Raw genomic sequence first — 12,171 nt, 5'->3', positions numbered from 1 at the left:
CCTTGTCTTGTTCCTGATTTTGCAGAATTGCATTAAGTTTCTGTCCATTTAGTTTGATGCTGGCTGTTGATTTGCTGTATATAGCTTTTATTATGTTTAGGTATGTTCTTGTTATCCCGGATCTCTCCAAGACCTTTATCATGAAGGGTTCTATGTATAGTTGTTTCATATTTGAATAAAACTACTACAATGCAGCTGAATCCATATAGCGTCCTTATTTTCAGGGGTATCACTTAGTAAAAATGAGCAAGGAAGTTGTCCCCCCCTTGTCATGTGTATGTGTGTGTAAGGATACATATCAGGGTGCAGGTGAGCACATATTCACCTGCGTTTGTGTGTGGAGGCCCATGGTGGGTGTGGGGAGCCTCGATTGCTCTTCTGCATGATTCTTTGGGTTTGGGATTTCAACCAAACCCAGAGCTCACTTATTGGGCTTGTCTACCTCGATAGCTTGCTCTGGGGTTCCCACTCCACTGTCTGAAGTCACAATTACAAGTGAACTGACACATGTACCCAGAATTTATGTGGGTACTGGGATCCAAACTCTAGTCCTCTTATTTGATTTGTAAGTGATTTAACTGCAAAGTCATGTCCTATTATTGTATGGTGTTTTTTTTGGTATGTGTGATGTATGCGTATGGGATGTGTGTGTGTGTGTGTGTGTGTGTGTGTGTGTGTGTGTGTGTGTGTGGTGTATGCATGGTATGAAGGTGCACGTGTACATGTAAGGTAAGAGGTTAATGGCAGATTTCTTCTTCTATCGCTCCTCTACCTGTCTTTTTGGGACACGGTCTCTCATTAAATCTGGGGCTCATTGATTAGGCTTGGCCAGTCAATGACCTCCTGGTCCACTTGTCTTCCCACTCCTCTCCCCCAGGACTGCAGATGATCCCTGCTGTGCTTGGCTTCTTATGTGAGTGCTGGGGCTCTGAATGCAAGTCCTCATAATTGTGCAGTAGGCACTTTGCCAACTGAGCCATCTCCCAGACCAATTATTATATTTTTTGGTGTTTGTTGTTAACTAGACTTCCATTATAGCAACAAACATCTGAGACAAACAGCTTAAAAGGAGGAAGCATTTGTTTTGGCACAGTGTCTTGGAAGTTTCAGGACACAGTCAAACACACATTCCTTTTGAACACATTCCTTCTACCTGTGGCAAGACAGTATATATCATGACAGGGAATGTGTGGTGAAGCAACTGACCTCATGGTGGATGGGAAGCAGGAAAGGGGTAAAGAAGGCAGTGCCCCAATACCCTCTGAAAGCGCACTTCCCACTTCTGGTGACCTGAGACCCGCTCCCCGGCAAGGTCCCACCTCTTCAAGGGGGTGTACTGCTTTTCAAAGACATTAAGCAGAGAGCCAAATCTTTCAAATAAGAACATTCGAGGGACAACCCAGGTCCAAACTATTACCATTTTATTATATTTTCTCGGCAAAATTCTCCATTGTCTTCTGTGAAAGCTAGTAAGCACTCACTTTTTCTAACTAGCAGAGTCATGTGAGTTCAGAACGATGGTGCATTATAAGGGGTTCTGGCCACACACCATGTCCCAGCCACGGCACTGCATCATCCTTGAGTCTGAAATATTTTAAATCTTACTTCAGAAAACTCTTTGTTTACTCGTGGGAAAGTCTGTGTTACAGGAACACGTTAGATACACGTACATTTGGACCAAAAGGTGTTATGTTTATTTTTTAATATGTATGAGTGTTTGCTTGGTAGTGTATCTGTGCAGCACATAAATGCCTGAGATGGTCAGCAGAGTGTGTCTCTGGACATGGAGTTACAGACATCTGTGAGCCGCCATATTGGTGCTACCAACAGAATCCAGGTCCTCTGTAAAGAGCAGCTGTTGCTCCTGACCACTGAGCCCCTTCACTAGCCTCTAAAGCCATTATTAAATCATAATGTAACCATTAAGCAATTACTTAAATAATTCCATTGTCTTCCTCAGAACTAAGTATGAACTTTTATAATTATATACAGATACTACTTAAAGGTATTTTGTGTTAAAATTTTTGTGAAGAATGTATTTTCTCAAAATAGTGCCTGAATGCATACATATAGTACGAGGCTAAACCTGAGTAGTGACTAACTTAGCTCCATAGCTTTTGAAAAGATACTTCCAAACGCCCTATGTTGGGTTAACCTCTGTGTATTCCTTCAGTCTGCTTAACATCAGAATTGTCTCATTACAGCCATGATCTGTGGGGGAGACTGCCACATTGAACTTTATATGCACAGTTTAGTGATAAGCATTTTAAATAAAGACATTATCAAAATTAAACATATTACTAAATGAATAAACACAAATATTACAATCTTTACTTATTCTGGTGTACTTTTAGATTTATTATTCAGTACAGAGGGTCTCTATCTCTGTCTCTCTCTCTCTCTCTGTGTGTGTGTGTGTGTGTGCGCGTGCGCGCGCATGTGCATGCATGTGTTAGGAGACAGGCTTTTGCTATGTTGCTCTGGCTGCCCTCTAACTAAATTCTTAAGCTTAATTCTCCTCCTCTCTTGGCCTCTGAAGTAGTTGGGACTGCTGGTGATGTGGCTCAGTGGCAGAACACTCGCCTCACATGTTCAAGGCTCCGGAACTGATCTGCAGCACTGCATCTAACCTAGTAGAATGCATCTAATGTGATTGTAAGTTGCTATTAGTCGCCCAGTGATCTGTGCTTTCTTTAGAAATGACTGGTTGGGACTGGACTATGAATTCCTGGAAGGTAGAAGCGATGGGATTCAAGTTCATTTCCTAGACTAGGGACTTAGGTCTGTCATAAAGTCAGCAACTCAGTAAGTGTTTGGAGTTTCTGACTGGGTGCAGTACCATGAGCATTTTCATGCTACCACAGCCACAGGATCTCCAAGACCAGGCAACAGCAGGATAGCAGAGAGCAGTCACAGTGAGGGTTCAGTATTGACATTGTAGTAGAAGCCAGAGGCCATGAACCAGCCCAAGGACTCATTGCAATGAATGTTTGCTAGCAAAAGTTGTGTTGGCAGGGCCATATACTGTGTGACACACCACAGCTCCCAGCCACTACGATGGATGAATATGTGATGCAGAGTTGGGATAGGCGGAGTGAAGAGGCACACACTTGACAGTGGAGCTGAAGACTGTTGTGACAGTGTGAGAGAAATCTGTGATCGATAGAGGAGCAGGTCATCTCCCAGAGGGGTTGGCAAGATTTTTAAAATTTTAATTTTTTTCATTATTTCCTGTGGAGGGGTTATAAGGGTAGAGGGCAGACATTGAAGGGATGGGATGGGGTATAAGATATGAAATTCCAAAAGAATCAATAAAATTATATTTAAAAAATAAGGCCAAGGATATGTACATTTGAGGAGATCTACACACCTATACCTAACTTTGATTTTTTTAAAGGGACAGCTAATACAAATGATAGCCGATTTACACACTGTATGGGCTTTGTTTTTTTTTCTTTTGTCCACCAGCTTCTTACTCCTACAACCAAATGACATCTGTTTGAAATGAGTAATGATGGGCTTCTGGAGATCCCCTCCACTGTCTATGAAAAGGTCTCAGCACAAGTATGGTCACAAGTATGCTGATCTCTTAGTGTCTTACAGACTTAAAATGACATTTGAAAATTGCTAACTGGACAGTCTTGCTAATTAAAATCTGCATATATACGTGTCTGGTCTGACAAAATATTTTGCTATTATATTGAGATACAATTGGATATTATCTGTTTGTAATAACTAGCCCTGTTTTCTAATTTTGTAAGTTATTTAAAAATTTGGTTGCTACCGGGTGGTGGTGGCGCATGCCTTTAATTCCAGCACTCGGGAGGCAGAGGCAGGCAGATCTCTGTGAGTTCGAGACTAGCCTGGTCTACAAGAGCTAGTTCCAAAGCCACAGAGAAAACTGTGGATTTATTCTACTAAACCAAACAATCAAAATTTTGCTTTAGAAGTAGCTTCTACATGCTTCTGTGCTGTGATACCAATTGTTTCTGTCTCTATGAGGTACTTCTTAAGCTATGCAAGCCTTTTTTAAAGGTATTTGTAAATCTGTGTGCAATTGTTCAGTTTTTGAAACAGATTTACTGTCGTTGTGTTTTTATAAATCCTCATAGTTAACTATTTTCTCTTATGTGGTGGTTTTGTTTTTGTAAAGCTTTACAATTAAGCTGTTAGCCTTCTACAGAGATATCAGCTTCTGACAAAGGCACCTGGATAAGATTTGTGGGGTAACACCTCTGGCTGGGTGCAACATGGCCAGCACCATCCAGTCTACCCTGAAAGCTCTAATTAGAGTGTGCTATTCACAGGACAAGCAGAATGGACTTCAGGTATGCCTGATCTGAAATCCACTTGTACTTCAACTATTTACACTGGGTCTAAAGGTTTTCTGGCACTAACTCCTTGATACCTGTTACTTACTCCTCTTTTTCCCCTAAGAGGGAACAAAACCATGCCAAGCAAGATTAGTCTTTTCCTAGCATTCCAGGACAATGGAGAACAAAGCCCCAGATAGTTGACCAGCAATGTCTGCAGAGGATATTGCTCAGAGATAAATTGTCAGAGCTAAAATAACATCATACTGGGCATGGTATCAGGTCCCTGCAATCCCAGCACACGGGAAGCTGAAATAGGAGGGTTTTGAGTTTGAGAGCAGGCTAGGCTTCATGACTCCAAGTCTGTCTCAAGCTAACAAGATGGAATTGCCCGTGCCAGCCCTTCCAAAAGTAACTAAAAGCCAAGAGGTTATGAAAAACACGTCTTACACACAGCTATCTGGCACTAAATGTGTTCTAACCTGGGTCCCTATTTAAATTTTATTGTATTTGTTTCAGATACATTCCACCTCAAGACTGAGATTTTAAAACAAAAGGCAGAGAACTTAATATACCTTGATGAAATGAAGCTATTCTAAAGAGGCACTTGTGTTTTTCAATCAGACTACTAAAAAACAATGGACCCCATAGAAATGGGAATTGCCCTAAAAATCTGATGCTGGAGGAAAAAGAGGCCAGTCAGAAAGGGAACTAGTTAGTCTTCCAGAAAGAAATTTCACACAGTTCTAACAATGTATCAGACCAAGTTACAGGATGAGACTGAAGCCCAGACAATGATGGGTCAATGGCCCGTGAGATCACACATTGACTAGGATCCTTGGCCCTCTATTTAAACTTCAATCTCACTACAGGGCATTGAAGACAGACTGTCCCTCTTCCCAACGTGGTCATGTTGAATACATCTCTTTCTTTTGCTCTACATTATTATTGGCTCTTAATTGGCTTGAGGACTAGTGGCCCAACTTGGCTTGGAGAACCCAACCAAGTTCTATAATAACATGTTGCCTATGCCCTGGTAAACACTACCCCCCCCCCGCTGACCTCCCCACACACTCATTAAAGCAACTATAATTAAACTCAGTGGATTAAAAAAAAAGACTTCAAAGTAGGAGAACACTTTTTGGGGATTAGGGTTTCAACAGAAGAGGGGGATGTATGTAAAAAACGTGATTTAGAAAAAGGGAAATTTCTCCCCCCCACCGTCGTTTGTGGGTTCTAAGTATTGCCTTTATTGTTTTAAATTATGCATGCGTGTGTCTGTTTGTGGGTATGGGCACGTGAGTTCCAGTGCCCATGGAGGTCAGAGGCTGGTTATTACTAGCAGGTGGTTGTGAACTGCCTACTGTAAGGTACTGGGAACTGAGCTCTAGTTTCCTGGAAGAGCAGTATGTGCTTTTAAACCACTAAGTCTTCTCTCTAGCTCATGTTTGTAATGTCTTTGAATGACAGCCATATCTTGGTGTTGATTATGAAGTGATTACCAGGATCTTGCTTTTTCAAAAACTGCACATGAAACACACAGTCGCATGCATCTTCACACACCTGGGTAACCACCACCACCTGATCAAGAAAAATCAAGTTCCCATCTGGCACCCTAGCCCTGCGTGCACTCCCCACTCACTAAAGCCACGGTACTGAAACTTCTCTCACTGTCCCTGCATCTCGGACAAGATTGTCTTGGAGGAGGAACGACTAGGGGGACATAGTCCGACAGTCTCGTGGAGATAAGACCCCAGCTCCTATCCTCCCTATGGGCTTTTCAGGAGATCTATACAGCCATGGCTCTGCATTCTTAGGAGACAAGCCGGCCGGTCTCTTGGAGGATCCTCCACCCAGTTAAGGCCGAGGGTAGCCAGACCCATCTGGGGTGCGCCAGGGTCCACGTAGGCAGTACCCAAGGACACTGCAATGGCTGCCGAGCGGGCTTTTGCGCCCCTTACCCCTTTGCTCTGCACCTTTCGCGCGAGTCGGGCTCCCGCGCCAGGGCAGTCGGGCGTGGCTCGGGGCGCGACCCTCCGGGACGCGGGCGGCCGGGGGCGGCGCTGCTGAGCCGGGATGTGCGGCGCGCTCCCATTGGCTGTACTTTCCCCCATCATGCCGCCCAGCCGCCCACCTCCCGGCCTCTCTCCGCTCCCCCATTGGCCGTCGCGCTCGGGGGGGTTTTGGGGTGGGAGGATGAAGAAGAGTGGAGGGTGAGCGGTTCTCCCGGGAAGGGTGTGCGCGAGAGCCAATCAAGAGCAGACGTGGAAAAGAGGCTCCTCACCAGCCAATCAGGCCCCGAGGCGCGGTTGGGACCCGCTGACGCCAATGCGGCCACAGCCAATGGGCGTACCGCTGTCTGTCCGCTCTTCAGCAGCCGGTCGGGGGCGGTGAAAAGCGAGTGAGGAGAGTGCGACGGCGGCGTAGCCATCGCTGAGGGGAGAGCGAGGCCTGAGCTTCCGCGTCGAGGTGAGAAGCACGGGCTCTGTCGCCGGCTCGGCCGCGGCCCCTCCGAGCCCGGCCGCCGTTTTGCTGGAGTCCACAGCCGGGCTGCGCTGAGGTGGGGCCTGCGAGCCGTCCCGCCCCCGCCCGGAGGCGGGGGCGCTGCCTCTGCCGGGACGGTCCTTGCGCGGCGTGGCCGGGCCGCCGCCCTCCCGACAGCCGGGGCCGCGGCGAGGGAGCGGAGAGGGCCCTGGCTTGCAGCCCCTGGAGGCAGGGGGCCCGCCTGCGTGGGGGGGACGACCACGGTGGGATGCGGAGTTAACGGAGGAGGGTGGCGGCCTGGGATTGAGAAATTCTGGGTCTGAGTAGGAAGAAAGTGATGCTTGGGAGAGGGCGTCCAGTGAGAGGCCCCAGATCTGGAGTGAGATTGGCCCCTAGGAAGTAGGCTTCCATAGGGTTGCGGAGAAATCGGCTGAGACCTGGAGTACTGATTTGGGGTTTGAAGGTTAAGATCTCTGGACCAATGGAGACAGGGCATGTGGAGTGTAAGGAGGTACACAGAAACCGGAAGGTGGCTGAGGAGTGAGGGATTTTAGGTTAGGGGTGAATGGAAGGCGTTTGAATAGAAGGTGTTATTTGGCTTCTTGGAAAGTACACAGGGAGTAGTCAAGGTGGATTTCTGTGTGCTTGCTCAAGGGTGGGGATCTTTTGTGAATAGTGGAGTGAGAACCGAGTTGAGGGAGTGAGTGCCTCAAGATGAATACTAAGGAAGGGCCGAGCACAGTTCTGCTACCGAGGCTGATCGTTAGCCTGTCCTTTGGACGATCCATCTGATTGGTTTGCCGCAGCTCACATAAACTTACCTCTCAGAAGTAATGGGTACTAAGTATTATTTGCTTTTGAGTGGGGCATTGCTCAATTCTTTACATTAACAAAGAGAAGTGCTAAAAGCAACTTCAAAGATTAAGTCATCGTGTTAGGTGTGTGTAATATGCCATAAAAATGGTGCAAGGTCTCTTATAGAAACAAAAGTGAGGATTAACGTGTGAATATAGTTGCGCAGTCCTGAATGAGCAATCTTTAATGTAGTAGAATTTGTATTATGTTTGTTGGGTAGTTGCCTTCAATTTTGAGAAGAGTTTTGTAGTTAAATAAAAAAAATTCTTTTCATTTGAGAAAGACAGCTGTTACTGCCTTCCTCTTTGAAGCTTTTATTTGCAGGGTGCAGACAGAGTTAGGAGGCAGTGGATTTAAATGCGAGGGATAATTTCTGCTTGAGGACGGGACAAAAGGCCTGTGAAGAGTTATACTGTCAAGGACAAAATCCAAGAGAGCAGTTGTATAGATATTTCCTTGTTCACCAGATCAGCATAGAATTGTAGCTAATGGGTCACTTTTTAGAACATAGAAAGTATTTGTGGGTAACACATCCACTAACCTACTGCCCAAGTGATGAGTTACCTCTAAGCAGAGACACTGTTCAAGTAAAGTCAAGCAGGGCGAGTTTCTTGGAAAAGGTGGATTTTGAATTATTTGCACAAGGAGTTGGTTTGTGGGTTATTAGACACAAGGATGATTGCAATCCAGTAGTTTGGGATGAAGCATAAGCAACTCTGGGCCAAAAGTGCTTCGAAAATGAAAATGGTTTTTAAGGCAGATTACAGATAAATCTGAATGATTAAATACATGGTCACCAGCTAAGCCTCTTCTTGAAGCTTAGTTGGCAAATAGTGGTTCCGTATGTTGGTTTGGAAAGAAACAGAACGGTCAGACTGAAGATGGGCAGTAACATACAGTGCCCCCCAAATAATTTTTTGATAGTTAGAAATAGCAAAATTTATTAGTTGCTACTTTGTGCCAGAAACTGTTTTCAAATATCTTTTGATTGATTTAACTTGCCTAAGGTCACACCAGCTATTATTACATGGCAAGTCAGGATTGGCAGAATCAGTCAGTAAACATTAATTGAGCATTTGCTTGATGCCAGGCACTGGTAAATGCTGCAGATTCATAACTTGACAGAAAATCCAAAGGTCAGACCTGAGCCTGCCATAGAAAAGACTTGTTATAAAAGAAGTCTGAAAAGAAGGAAAAGATTGCTTGGAAAGATTTTGTAGATACTGAGGGGTTTGCTGTTTAGAGAAGCCTAGAGCTGACTTTTTATAGAAAGTCCTATAGACTCAGAAGAACAAGGACTAAGAAGAAACCACTGAGGTAAAAAAGGAAGAAAGAAATGGGAATGTGATCTGAAGATCACTGAAGTGAATTATGATAGGGGCCAACAATTGTGCTTAGTGGAGGGTACTCAATGTAAATATTAGGTGTGGTCACAGTTTTGGTCATATTCAGGGAAAAAAATTATAGCAGGACCCCCTTGTAATGTTTTAGTTTTTGACTAAGAAGATCTGGGTGTTTTAAAAATGCTTGTTCTTTCAAAAAATTTCCAAATAAAAATTAGGATTATTATTTTTTGCCATTAAGGGATAACACCCATTCAACAGAAATGGGGCAGTAGGGAATATGTAGGTCTAAGCTTGGGGTGAGAGCAGAGATGGTCTTATTTAATGTCTGCTCCATGTGAGCTATTTTGGAAGGCCTGTTTCCATGTTGGAAATGACTGATTTGTTGTGAATTGAAACAGTACATTCTAAAAGATGGCATTTGATTAATCTGGAGGATTAGGTTATTAAAGCACCTTGAGTTATAGAGATAGGGTTCTGACTTTCCTGAACATTTGTTTTCTTAGAGTTTACCAAAAGAAAAAAAATTAAGATTAAAAGAAAACATTGAAGTACTCATTGTATTGGGTGATTTTTAACTGTTTCTTTCGGCTGTATAGCCTTCCTTCTTCCCACACATCGTTTCTGTTGTTCTGTGTTTGGTGGGTTTGATACAGACTTACAAGTTTCAGTTCAGTAAACAGTATAAAGCATTTATGTTGGACTCATCTATTAAAACAGTTAAAAATCCACTGTTGGGACTTGGGAGATGGTTCACTCAGTAAAGTGTTTGCTGCGAAAACATGAAGATCTTAGTTTGGATTTCGGGTACCCACAAAGAACCGGCAAACATGACTGCAGTCTTAGCATTGGGGAGGGAGAGACAGGAGCTGGGCCTTGCTGGATTACCAGCCTAGTCAAATCAGAGACTTGTTTCAAAATAAAGTGGAGAAGATCACACATGTATAACAAACACCACACAGATGCTTCACTCTTGTATTCCCAATTCTAAGGGAAGCATATCAAGAAAATAGGTCTTTGTTTGCCAAGTAATTATTCCCAAATAAACTACGAGGATTTGCCAAAGGGTCAATGCAGATTGAGTTCAATCTCATAAGTAAAGAGGGAGAAATAGCTTTCATTTGGCCTGTAGAGATTGTGGAATAAGTGGACTGTGATTTCTGTTTCACCTAGACACTGTATTATGTTCCTTAAATAAATGATCACAATTACATTTTGTTTCCTTATGTGCATGCTGCATTTTACAAATGAGGAGAATGAGGCTCAGAGAACTTAAGTTAGAGAACTAAGTGACAGAACTAGGACATAGTCCTTACTTTGATGGGGCGTAGTGTCATGTGCCTGTAATTGCAGCACTTGGGAGGCATAGGTAGGAGGATTCTGAGTTTGATGCTGGCCTGGGTTACATAGCACAGTCCTGTCTGAGAAAAACAAACAAATCCCCAAACCTATGCTTTGTTTCTAAAATTCAAACAGATAAGGACTTATTTTCATATTAATATCTGTGATTGAAAAAAGCATCATAGCCTCCAGTATTTAATAGCTATTTCATACCTCAGTCCATTCTCACAATTTCTTTGAGACAGGATCTAATTCCAAGTCTTGGTTGGCTTGGAATTCTCTAGGTAGAAGAAGACTTGAACTCACAGTGATAGTGTGCTTTTGCTTCCTGACTGCTGAGACTAAAGTCATATGCCACCATGCTAAACTGCTGCTGCAGATGTTTGTGCCCTGTGATCCTTCCTGCCTCTAAATAAATAGTAGTGAGTTTGTTTCTTACAGGGCCTGCCTGTTATATTGCATTTTTCTGTTTTAGATGCATGTTTCAACATTTCAGTATTTTTGAAAAGACAGTGTATTTAATAGTATGTCTTTAAACTGTTTGGAGTAGATACTGTGTCTTAAAAGTCAAATATGCCTGAGGATTGAGGAAGTATGGAGATGCATGTAGTTTTTAATGTGTAATGGTTTTAGAATTTGTGTTCATTTTCTTTCTAGCTTTTCATTAGTTATCATTTATTTACTTTAAATTATTGCTCATTTTCTTTAGTTAATATGATATAGAAAATGTGTCATAATGCAGAAAATTCACATTGAACTGTGAATTAGCAGGTTTGAGTTTTAATTTTGGCTTTGTTAACGATTTCATGTTTAACTGTAGGCAAGTCACTTCCCCTGTTTGGGCTTTAGTTTCCTCATCTGTCACTGGTGGCAAGGAGGAGAACCTTAAAAACTACTGTTGCTTTTTACCTCATTTCTCATTTTCCCTTTTTCTTTTCCTTTCTTCCCTCCTGTCATTTTTGTCATGGATTCCTAAGATATGGTTGTATTTTTAATTATATTTTGCTATCTTACATTTACTGAGATAGGCTATCTTAGATTGTTAGTAAAGTAATGGAAGGATGTTATCTCTTATCTGAGCTAATAAATCTTTAGTAAAATATATATTATATATATAACCAATAGACATGTTAATCAAAGTGGAATGAAAATATTTTTCATGTAAATATATTTTGAAACTTCTGTTTTCTACTGTATTGTACAAGAGAAATCAGATATAGTGAGATGCCCTGGGGCAGGTAGAATGTTAGGAGGGAGACTGAATATGTGTACTGGAAAGTATGTAGTAATGCTGGACTGTGCACTACAAACAGGTAGTAAACTGAATATTTTGAAATGAAGTAGACTTTAGATAGGTTGAGAGGGAAGGAATAGTAGGTGGTATGGTGAAGGAATTTACACATATTTATGCATAATCTGTATCTCTTTATCTTTTAGACCCATATAAGATATTATGGGCTTAGTGAAGATCTTGAATCAGTTCTTAGAAAAAGCCATTAGTTGTACTAAAAATTAAGGCACGTGTTTTGTGATTGTATCTTTGTCCCTGGTGGATTATTTGGCACATCCTATTAAAAAGTGCTGGTATCTTATAAATATTGTATGCCAACATGTAATAATCGATGTACTTTGGCTAAAGTATGGATATGTGCCATCTGCTTTTAGATATAAATCACTTGGAGACTTTAAATAATGTCTCTTGTGTACATGGAATTCTTAGAAATGTGGACGTAGAGATTCATGAGATATCTTTGAATTGGGGGAATTTATGCCATGGTGTCTTATGAAGTATTCTAAGAACTTTTATTTCCTAGAATGTGGAAGTTCTTAAGGCT

At 42.5% G+C, this 12,171-nt stretch overlaps 1 protein-coding gene across 3 annotated transcripts in view; it reads left to right on the top strand.

The window, feature by feature from the left end:
* The first annotated feature begins 6,661 nt into the window (after window positions 1-6,661).
* Window positions 6,662-12,171, top strand: part of Far1 (fatty acyl-CoA reductase 1) — a 55,312-nt gene continuing 49,802 nt past the window's right edge. The window contains exon 1 of one of the 3 annotated variants that reach the window (XM_005075654.4): window positions 6,662-6,782. The gene's annotated coding sequence lies outside the window, so the exon portion shown is untranslated. The remainder of the gene's footprint in view (window positions 6,783-12,171) is intronic. The other 2 variants (XM_005075651.4, XM_013117518.3) reach the window with 2 other exon arrangements.

This window comes from Mesocricetus auratus, unplaced genomic scaffold (genome assembly GCF_017639785.1).
Source record: "Mesocricetus auratus isolate SY011 unplaced genomic scaffold, BCM_Maur_2.0 Super-Scaffold_4256, whole genome shotgun sequence".
NCBI lineage: Eukaryota > Metazoa > Chordata > Mammalia > Rodentia > Cricetidae > Mesocricetus > Mesocricetus auratus.
The sequence above is the reverse complement of the archived record's forward strand: the minus strand, read 5'-3'. Positions and strand labels throughout refer to the sequence as shown.